The following is a 9699-nucleotide window of genomic DNA, read 5'->3' as shown; positions in this document are numbered from 1 at the left end:
CAAGACTTTGGTGGAGAAAGAAACTGCAGATGTGGTAGAAAAAGGAAGGGGAAGTTCCCATTTTGGCTCAGTAGTAATGAACCTGACTGGTATCCATAAGGACTGTGGGTTCGATCCCTGGCCTCACACAGTGGGTTAAGGATCCAGCATTGCTATGAGCTGTGGTGTAGTTACAGGCACAGCTCAGATCCCTTGTTTCTGTGGCTATGGCTGTGGCTATGGCCAGCAGCTGTAGCTCCAATTTGACCCCTAGCCAGGGAACTTCCATATGCTGCAGGTGTAACCCTAAAAAGAAAAAAAAAAAAAAAAAAAAAAGGAAGAGCAAGGGAACTAGAATTAGAAGTGAAGTCTGAAGATGTAACTGAAATCATTTCAATTTCAACAAAATTTTGACAGATGGGGAGTTACTTCTTATGGATGAGCAAAGAAAGCAGTTTCTTGATATGGAAACTTCTCTTGGTGAAGATGCTGTGAAGATTGTTTAAATGACAGCAAAGGATTTGGAATATGACATAAACTTAGTTGATAAAGCAGTGGCAGGGTTTGAGAGAACTGACTCCAATTTTAAAGTTTGAATGTGGAGAAAATGCGATCTAGCAGCATTGCAGGCTACAGAGAAATCATTTGCGAAAGCGTCAGTGAAGCAAACTTCATTGTTGTCTTGTTTTAAGAAATTGCCACAGCTGCCCCATCTTTAGCAAGCCCTCAAGTTAACAGACATCAAGATCAAAGAAAGACCCTCTGCCAGCAAAAAGATTATGACTTGCTGAAGACTCAGATAATGGTTAGCATTTTTTAGCAATGAAGTATTTGTTTATTTATTTATTTATTACTTTTCTCTTTCTTTCTTTTTCTTTTTATGACTGCACCTGTGGCATATGGAATTTCCTGGGCTAGGGGTCAAATCAGAGCTGCAGCTGTCAGCCTACACCACAGCCACAGCAACACTAGATCCAAGCCAAAGCTTGCGGCCGTGGCGGATCCTTAACCCACTGATCAAGGCCAGGGATTGAACCTACATCTTCGTGGACACTGTATCAGGTTCTTCATCTACTGCATCACAGTGGGAACTCCAACAATGAAGTATTTTTAAATTAAGGTATGTACATTGGTTTTTTTAAAAACGTAATGCTAGTGCACACTTAATAGACTACAATATAGTGTAAGCATGAATTTTATATGCACTGGAAAACCAAAAAAAATGCATGTTACTTGCTTTTTTGTAATATTAGCTGTGTTGTGGAGGTCTGGAACTGAACCCATGGTATCTCTGAGGTGTGTCTGTACAGTGATTGTTTGCTGTTTATTTACTACTGTATCTTTAGCACCAAAACCATGCCTGTGGAGTTCTCGCTGTGACACAGCGGGATTGGTGGCATCTCTGCAGCCCCAGTTCATTCCCTGGCCTGGCACAGTGGGTTAATGATATTCTGCATCTTTTTGCCTACTTATTGTATATCTTCTTTTGTCTGTTTTAATCTTTTGTCAAGTTTTAAATTGGGTTGTCTTATTATTATTGACTTCTTTATTTTTATTTTTATTTTTTTGCTTTTTAGGGCAGCCCTTGCAGCATATGGAAGTTCCCAGGCTAGGGGTGCAATCAGAGCTACAGCTGCCGGCCTACGCCAGAGCCACAGTAATGAAGGATCCAAGCCGCATCTTCGACCTACACCACAGCTCATGGCAGTACCAGATCCTTAACCCAGTGAGCGAGGCCAGGGATCAAACCCGCATCCTCATGGATACTAGTTGGATCTGTTTCAGCTGCGCCACGACAGGAACTCCCTTTTCATGTATTCTTAGTACAAGTCCTATGTCTGTGTCTGTGTGTATTCTTAACAGGGTCTGTATTCATTTCCTATTGTGCTGTAACTAGTTATCACAAACTTAGTGGCTAAAAACAACACAAATATATTGTTTTATAGTTCTGGAAGTCGGTCAATTTCACAGGGCTAAAATCAAAGTGTTGGCAGGGCAGCACCCTCCTGGAGGTTGGAGAGACGAATCGATTCCCTTGCCTTTTCTAGTTTCTAGCGGCTGCATACACTTGAGGGCTGGTGGCCCTGCCTCGTTCCATCTTCTGCATCACATCTCCTCTCTGACCCTGACCCTCCCGCCTCCCTTTTAAAAGGTCCTTTGTGATTATATTAGGCCCAGGAAAATATCACTGTCCCAAGATCCTTGACTCAATCACATCTGCAAAGTCTCTATTACTATGTAAGGTAACACATTCACGGGTTCCAAGATTAGGACATGGACCTTTGCGGAAGACCAATATTCAGTCTACTGCTATGTCTTTCAATGAACAAAATTCTAGTCTGAATTAGTCTGGATTCTTCAGAGAAAGAACACCAGTAGGGGAATATCAATATCTTTAAGGAAAGAGGTATATTGTGAGGAACTGGCTCCTGTGATTATGGAAGCTGCCAAGTCCCAAGATCTGCAGAGCGAGCTGGCAACCTGGAGACTCAGAAGAGCTGATGGTGTGGTTCTCATCTGAAAGCTGCTAGGCTTGAGACCCAGGAAAAGCTGATGTTTCAGCTTAAGTCTGAAGGCAAGAAAAAACCCAATGTCCCAGCTCAAAAGCAAGCCAGCAGGAGGAATCCTTTCTTATTCAAGGGAGCACCAGCCTTTTTGTTCTAATTAGGCTTCGAATGATAGGATGAGACCCTCCCACCCTCCACTGACATTAAGGAGGGTTATCTACTTTATTCAGTCTATTTATTTAAAGGTTGATCTCACTCATAAAACACCCTCATAGTTTCGGGTTCCATCCCTGGCCTTGGTCAGTGGGTCAGGGATCCAGCGTGGCCGTGAGCTGTGGTGTAGGTCGCAGACGAGGTTCAGATCCCGCATTGCTATGGCTGTGGTGTAGGCTGGCAGCTGCAGCTCTGATTCGACCCCTAACCTGGGAACTTCCAGGTGTCAAGGGTGTGGCCCTAAAAAGACAAATACATGGATAAATAAATAAATATGCCAGTACTTTACTGCTGTAGCTTTTAAGTCTTGAAATGTGGTAGGACAACCTTTCCAACTTTGGTCTTTTAAAAAACATTTTGGTTTATTATGAAGCCTTTGCATTTCCATTGATATTTTAGAGAACGTTTGTCAACTTCTATTTTAAAAAAGCTTATTGGTGTTTTCATTGGAATTTAAAATCTGTTGATCAATCTGGGGAAAATTGACATCTTTGATTTGAGTTCTTCTCTAAAGTGATATCCTGTTAATAACCTGAGGATCCTCACTGATGCTATTTATAACAAATGATAATAAAAAGAAAAATAGCTCCAATTTTTTGACCTCAGCCTTGTATAGGTACTTTCCATATATAATTTCATGTAATAATCCCAGCAATCCTATTGGATAGGTATTATTATCCCCCCTCTTTAAAAAATGTATAGGAGCTCCCGTTCTGGCTCAGTGGTTAATGAACCCCACTAGCATCCACGAGGTCATGAGTTCAATCCCCGGCCTCGCTCAGTGGGTTAAGGATCCGGCGTTGCTGTGAGCTGTGGTATAGGTCACAGATGTGGCTCAGATCCAGTGTGGCTTTGGCTGTGGCATAGGCCGGCAGCTGTAGCTTGGGTTTGACCCTAAAAAGACAGAAGACAAAAATAAAAAATAAAAAAAGTAAAAAATGTATAGATGAGGACTAAGATTCTGAAAGGTGAAGTAACTTGCCTGAGGTTACAATGTTAGCAAACAGCAGAGTTAGGATTTGAACCTCTGGCTTCCTGACTCCAAAATCCATCTCTTTTCTTCAGAAATCCTACGGCTGTTTCTCATTGTTTCTCGTCCCCTGCCTCCTCTTGCCCTGATTTCAATTCCCACTTAATTGACTCCCTTGTTAACATTTATTAAACACCTACTATGTGTGCTTGGGGCTGGGCAAGCGGCCTGAGTCGCAGCATCTCCTTGACTCCCTCAGAGAGACACACACGCGTACAGATCCACGGGCACTTGAGTAGTGACATGTGCCTTTTCCACAGAAGTCCCCTGCGACTGGAGGAGGTCCCACCCATCATCTCCTCTGCCAAAAAAGCAGGAACCAGCTGAGGGCAGCTCCCAGGCCTGTCTGCCCACCCCCAGCACGTCCCAGGCCTCCTGGGTTTTGCAAGCCTCTCAGCCCCTCGGCCTGGTTGCTCATTGCGGAGGTGTTGGGTGAATGATTTGCTCCTTTTCTCTGACTCTCAATAAATAAGCAAACTTGCACAAACCAGCCCAGACGAATCGCAGAGGACCCATCTCGAAACGTGGGAAACCAGCGCTGCTATTTTTAGGTAACCCACTTGTTCTGCTCCCTCACCCCTCTGTGCGTGGCTTCCTTCTGCTCACACAGGGCTTGCTCCAAGGAAGCAGGTTTTCTGGACACTCTTTCCTTCCCGGCTTCTCTGATGCATCTCCCCACCCCATCTGTCGGCCTCCCGTTGCCCAGGCCCTCAGGTCTGGAGCTGCCTTTCCAAGGCCCGAAAGGACCGGCAGCAGCGCCTGAGCCCCATTTACTGCCTGGAGCAGCAGCGACATCTCTGTACAAAGTCCCCACTCTTTCAATATTAAGAAGGAACCTGGAGGCACCCAGGGGGAAAGGGCATCTTGGGAGCACTGTCATCTTGCCACCAGACTTAGCAGAGAATATTTAGACTCCAGGACTGCAGTGGGGGTACAATATGCAAAATTAGGGAAATCTTTAGAGGCAGGCTGGATGTGAGCCACATAAAGCTGTTCAGGCATTTACTCCCTGATTCAGCGTCCACGCATGCAACACGCATCGCAAAGTCCCCGGTACAATATTAAGTTCAGGGAACTCAAAGGTGAACATGACATAGTCTCGGCCTCGAGAAACTTGCAATCTAGTGCACAGGCTACAAAAAGCTCCTTCCATAGCAGGAGGAGCTTTGAGGGAAGAAAGAGAGAAACAACAGGGTAGAACAGGACTCTTTGGGTGGGAAGCTCACCCCAGAGAGCAGTGGGGTATCCTGTGCTCCAACTCTGTTCACAGGAAAAGGGTGGAGAATGGAGGATGGACCAGCCCAGGAGAAGGCACAGCCATCAGCCACTTCACCCAGTAGCTGAGCCACTCACGGCCCCGTCTGCGATGAAGACAGAAGGTAAGGAAATAAGCAAACTCCACAGTGCACAATGTAGATGGCTTGATGGTGCTGCTTGTGGATTGGGTCGTCCAACTCTCTCTATTTAGTTCCCTAAAATAAGGAGCTAGATAATGGCCTCAGACCTCAGGAAATAGGGTGGTGCCCCTCCTGCAATATAGTTAAAGTTCCTGCATGTGACACATTGAAAAATATGCCTTGAGAATTTTAGGGCAGAGTTAGGGAACTCAGGCAAAGGAAGACAATGCATTTGCTGAATGTGCAGTATCCATTGAGAGGGGATTAAGGGCAGACAGGGCTGGAGGTAGGACTGCCTTGTGTTCAGTTTCACTACTTATTGCTGTGTGACTGTGGGTGAATTATTTAACCTCTCTGAGCTCCACCTTATGTATAGAAAGGGTCTAAAATACTCCTTAGTTATAAGAAACAAGGAGGTAACTAATGTTAATCTCCCACCCTCTGCCACCCCCATCTCATACTTGCTAACTGAATGAGGTGCTCCTGACAGGGAGCAAACACTCAAAAATCACCCACTGTCATTATTATCATCATTCAAATTTCCACCCAGGGCTTCCCAGTGACTGGCCATACAATGCACATTTCCAGCACATTTGTAGCAAGTCACGCAACGCAAGTGCAGGTCTCGGCCAAAGGCTGTCCACTAATCAGAGCATTGCTTCTCTCTGTCATCTCTCCTTTGGCCTTTGGACCCAGGTCTCCTTCCTAATCCCAGCCAGCAATTTTCTGCAGTGAGCAGAGACGATCCTGGCCTGTACCTCTATCTCTGTCTCCGTTCTTCTCTCCCCTCCCCCCTTTTATTTTGGCCCAGGAACATGTCCCCAGCATGTCAACAGCAGTGGGAAGTAACCTAATTAGTAGTTATTTGATAGACTGCCCACCCTCCTGTCCCACTGGCAATCCAGCAGTCTTTTTCTGCAGACAGGAAAATATTTCCTTGCTAATTAATCTGAGCACAGGGATTTGAGTTTGGACCAAGGCAGGGAAATCCATCTCCACGAGTCTTGTTCAATTGCATCTGTTTCTCCGGCAATCATTTCCTTCGCTCCAACTCCCCCTGCTCCAACCCACCCCTCTCGCATTTCATCTTCTACCTTTATTAAGGCTGGTTACCCTGATGACTTTCCCGCATGCCCCCGGTGGCCCCTCTCGTGAAGAAGCTGCTTGCTCTCCGAGGACTTGCTTGGGGTTGATTTTTCCTCCAGCACCAGGTGCTGCTCGAGGATGGGAGAGTTCATGCTCCTCAGCTTGGGGCGGATGAGATACCAGTGGCCCCCATTTGTTCTGCTCCCAGGCCCCATCAGAGAAGCTACGCACCTCACCGAGGTGCCCCCTGCCCCCGCGATCCACACTGCCAAACAAATACAGACATCTACTGTCGTTTTTAAATAAGGCTCAGCTTCTGTCCCTGGGCCCTGCCCTGGTCCTCTGCAGAATCATCTACTTGCATCCGAAGCAGTTCCTACGAAGGGGTAACGTACATGTTATTTGCATGTGCTTCCTCTCTGGTCTCTTCTGCCTGGTCCCATTATGGCTCCAGGACACACACTGGACATGGGCAGGGGGAGGGGGACTTGGGTGAGGATGGGAGTCTGTGAAGGGAGGGAGGGCTGTCCATGACACGATGGTGATGAGCTCCTGTCTGTCGGGTGAGCCTGGGCTCCAATGCAAGTGAGGTAAAAGCCAGATCACTTTCCCATGGTAGACAAGCCCTGCCAGCCCTTGAACCCTTGCTTTCACCGCAGGAGGCTTGGACGAATTCTTGAGGACACTATCAAAAATTCTTCTCACCCAGACTGAGCTCCTCTAGACATAAATGACATGTATTTCTCCTCTTTCTGTTGGACAGGCTGAAATTAATCCTAAGGGAGAAGAACATTGTCCAGAGGGTATTTGCAAGTCACCTCTCAGCAGGACATTGCTTTTGGCTAGTCTGAATCTGTGCCTAAGGTGACAGTGAGAGAAGCCATCTGAGCTCACTTTCCCCTCTTAGGATGGAAGAACTGAGTGGCTGAGCCTCAGCAGGTGCCTCAGGTGCCAGGGAGCAAAGAGGTCAAGAGCACAGGCTCCAGAGTCCAGCTGCCTAGGTCCAAATCCTGGCTAGGCTATTACATGTTGTATGGCACAGCTATTGCTGTGTAACAAATTCCCCCTGAACTCAGCAGCTTAAACACTTCTTCTCTGATTGGTTTTGTGAGTCTGGGACTTGCCTGGCCAGATCCTCTGAATCAGCATCTCTCACAAGGTGACAATCAAGGTGTGCCCAACAAGGTGGTGTGGTCACCTCAGGGCCCCACTGGAGAATAATTTGCCTCCAAACTCACTCCCAGGAGTGTTGGCAGGTTGCAGTTCCTCAGGGGCTGTTGACCAGAGGCCGCCCTCAATTCCCTAAAGTTTCTCCACAGGGCACCTCACAACCCAGCAGCTTGCTTCCCCAGAGCCAGGAAGAGAGAGACTGAGCAAGACAGTTGTCACTGTCTTCTGGGACCTCATCTCTGAAGTGTTTTCCCATCACATTTGTCAGACTGTGTTCATGAGAAGCAAGCCACTAGGTCCAGCCCACACGCAAGGCCAGAGAAGGACATACAGGTGTGAACACTAGAGGTAGAGACCAGTGAGGGCATCTTAGAGGCTGCCTGTCACATTGGCCACGCGGCTTTGGCAAGTGATCTAATCTCCTAGGGCCTCAGGTTCCTCATCTGTAAAATGGGGATGTCACTACTTCATAGCATATAGTCCATGGGGATATTACATGGATTATATGTAGGTAAGGAACTTAGAACAGTGCCCAGAAAGTGTATGTTCAATACACATTAGCAGTTATAAGGATCAGAGGGCAGCAGAAACACCAGAAAGTGGTTCTGAGATCCTAGTCTGCACCCATCAAACCAAGCACCTGCCTCTTTTCTGCAGTCACAGATGACAATCTAGTGCTATGGTTGGGGGGGTGCGGAGGCTGTAGGTTGACAAGTCAGCGAGATGAAGATGCCAATGGTGGGAAAGGAACCTGGCAAGCAGGGTTCTTCCTGGAACCCACGTCTTTGTCTCCTAAAGGGGCCCAGGGTTCAGGTCTAGCTCATCTATGGCATCTACATATATCAGGCCTTTCTTATATACAAGGAATTGTGCAAAGCACCCTGCATGCCTTATCTCATTTAATCTTTGTAATATCTGTGTGAAGAAGGTACTATGACTACCCTCAGTTTATAGACTGTGCACAGTCTTAGGGGGAGAATTGTAAATCAGGGATTTAGGGATTGAAAATTGTTCAGTCTCTTGGGATAGAACATGATGGGGGATGATATTGAAAAAAAGAATATATATATATATGAGACTGGGTCACTTTGCTGTAAAGCGGAAATTGGCACAACATTGTAAATCAACTGTACTTTAATTTTAAAAAAGAAAAAAAAAAAACAAAAACAAAGAAAATGGAAGCTTCAGAGAGGTTAAGAAACATGCCTGGGATCACACAGCTTGGAAATGGCAATGAGGAGTCAAATGGAGGTCTGTCTGATTCAGTATCCGCTGGGCTAACAGGCAGGGGCCTGCAGAGAACAAAGAACACACTCACAGCGGCACCACCCTCTCAAGCTTTGAATCCCACTTCCTGGCCTCCCCAGACCTGCCCAAGCTGCCATGCGGCCTCTCCTCCCTCCCCGCTGCAACCCAGGGGGGTCCTTAATAGGGTCCAGCTCCAGACCACCTGACTCGGCGGCTCCTCGGCCCCTACTCCTTCTTACCAACAATCTCCCCGTCGTTCTGCTCCCGTAGATGCCCCACAGAGGGCACAACCTGACTCCACGTGCTTCCCAAAGTCACCTTTCTTCTCCACTCTCATATTAACCTTTCTTCAGATTGTATTCATCTGTCTTGAGCTCACAAGCCACCTTTGCTGACCCCTGATTCTTCCGATATCACTGAGCCGCTGCCTCACACCAACCGCTGCCGTCCGCCCTCTTCATCCCACCCCCGCCCCCACCGCTGCTGCTGCCCCCGCCAGGGTGATGCCCACCGCCCTGACAGGAGGCCCTCCTGGAAGAGATGAGAATTTTCCCTGCCGTCACCAAGACGGAAGAGAAGGCCAAAGCCCCAGAGGAGGGACGAGAGAATGATGGAGCCCGAGGTGTAGATGCGAGGGGAGACAGCGCGCTCCGGGGGGACTATAAATTCCCTTCTAATTCCAAATAATTCCGATTACACGGATGAGTAGTTTTCAATCAGGAAGATAATCTCAGAGATAGATGGTAGGATAATTGTTCGTAGCGCCGACGTAAATATTGTGTCGTTTCTATTAATCTCCGCGAATCGGCTGTCAGAGGTGTCACTCATTCATCACAACAAATTAAAAATAAAATTTTAAGAGAGAAAATCACGCCTGGGGGGTGGGGTGGAAGAGACTGGGGTTGCTGCGGGAACTGTGAATAAGAGGGGGAGGTGGTAGCCTGCAAGCTGTTGCCGGAAATAAATTTGACTTACCTATTTAACATATTTATTTATGAAAGCAAATGGTAACGAGGGCTGTAGATCTCTATTAACCTCCCTGTAGGGTGTGCACACATGTGAGGCTGTG

At 47.1% G+C, this 9699-nt stretch overlaps 2 long non-coding RNA genes across 2 annotated transcripts; one reads left to right on the top strand and one right to left on the bottom strand.

The window, feature by feature from the left end:
- The first annotated feature begins 4223 nt into the window (after positions 1 to 4223).
- Positions 4224 to 8558, top strand: LOC110261635 (uncharacterized). The gene is made up of 3 exons (XR_014811212.1): positions 4224 to 4280; positions 5000 to 8018; positions 8089 to 8558. It is a non-coding gene; the product is annotated as an uncharacterized LOC110261635 (long non-coding RNA).
- On the bottom strand, positions 4998 to 9483 carry LOC146401853 (uncharacterized). The gene is made up of 2 exons (XR_014811216.1): positions 8095 to 9483; positions 4998 to 8022 (listed from the first exon to the last, which is right to left on the bottom strand). It is a non-coding gene; the product is annotated as an uncharacterized LOC146401853 (long non-coding RNA).
- Between the last annotated feature and the right edge of the window lie 216 nt (positions 9484 to 9699).

The sequence above is a fragment of the Sus scrofa genome, chromosome 7, assembly GCF_054392235.1.
Source record: "Sus scrofa isolate SSC_HxYL_T2T_F1_AM1 chromosome 7, Sscrofa_HxYL_maternal_Yorkshire_Landrace_v2.0, whole genome shotgun sequence".
NCBI classification, from domain to species: Eukaryota; Metazoa; Chordata; class Mammalia; order Artiodactyla; family Suidae; genus Sus; species Sus scrofa.
Note: the sequence above shows the minus strand (reverse complement) of the source record. Positions and strands in the feature narration are given on the sequence as shown.